The following is a 1,352-nucleotide window of genomic DNA, read 5'->3' on the forward strand; positions in this document are numbered from 1 at the left end:
TTTTCGCGCGCGCGGGAAAAGTTGGGGGGATGAAGAACCCGGAAGTGCGCCATCTTGCCTCCGTTCATCCAAACAGCTGGGACTACAGGCGCCCGCCACCTTGCCCAGCTAGTTTTTTGTATTTTTTAGTAGAGACGGGGTTTCACCGTGTTAGCCAGGATGGTCTCGATCTCCTGACCTCATGATCCACCCGTCTCAGCCTCCCAAAGTGCTGGGATTACAGGCTTGAGCCACCGCGCCCAGCCCAGTTTTTTAAAATTTAATTTATTTATTTATTTACGAGAGGGAGTCTCACTCTGCTGCCCAGGCTGGAGTGCAGTGGCACAATCTCAGGTCACTGCAACCTCTGCCTCCCAGGCTCAAGTGATTCTCCTGCCCCAGCCTCCCGAGTAGCTGGGATTACAGGCGCGAGCCACCACGCCTGGCTAATTTTTGTATTTTTAGTAGAGACGGGGTTTTACCATATTAACCAGGCTGGTCTCGAACTCCTGACCTCGTGATCCACCCACCTCAGCCTCCCAAAGTGCTGGGAATACAGGAGTGAGCCACCGCCTCTGTCCAATTTATTTTTATTTTATATTTATTTTTTGAGATGGAGTTTCACTCTTGATGCCCAGGCTGGGGTGCAATGGCACGATCTCGGCTCACTGCAACCTCTGCCTCCCTGGTTCAAGTGACAGTCTTGCCTCAGCTCCCAAGTGTCTGGGATTACAGGCACATGCAACCACGAGCAGCTAATTTTTTGTATTTTTGGTAGAGACAGATTTCACCATGTTGGCCAAGCTGGTCTCCAATTCATGACCTCAGGTGATCCGTCAGCCTAGGCCTCCCAATGTGCTGGGATTACAGGCGTGAGCCACCGCACCAGGCCTGTAAGAGCTTTTCATAAAATATTTTTGTCTGGGTGTAGTGGCTCACGCCTGTAATCCAAACACTTTCAGAGGTCATGGTAGAATGCTTGCTTAAACCCAGGAGTTGAAGATCTGTCTGGGCAACATAGTGAGACCTAGTCTCTACAAAACATTGTGAAAATTAGCAGGGGCCGGGCGCGGTGGTTCATGCCTGTAATCCCAGTACTTTGGGAGACCACGGTGGGCATATCACAAGTTCAGGAGTTTGAGACCAGCCTGGCCAATATGGTGAAACCCCGTCTCTACTAAAAATACAACAAATTAGACTGGCGTGGTGGCGGGTGCCTGTAGTTCCAGCTACTCGGGAGGCTGAGGCAGGAGGATTGCTTGAACCCAGGAGGTGGAGGTTGCAGTGAGCCGAGATCCGGCCACTGTATTCCAACCTGGGCAACAGAGCAAGACTGTCTCAAAAAAAAAAAAAAAAAAAAAAAAAAAAAAAAA

This window comes from Rhinopithecus bieti, unplaced genomic scaffold (genome assembly GCF_001698545.2).
Source record: "Rhinopithecus bieti isolate Rb0 unplaced genomic scaffold, ASM169854v2 scaffold_35314, whole genome shotgun sequence".
Classification (NCBI taxonomy): domain Eukaryota; kingdom Metazoa; phylum Chordata; class Mammalia; order Primates; family Cercopithecidae; genus Rhinopithecus; species Rhinopithecus bieti.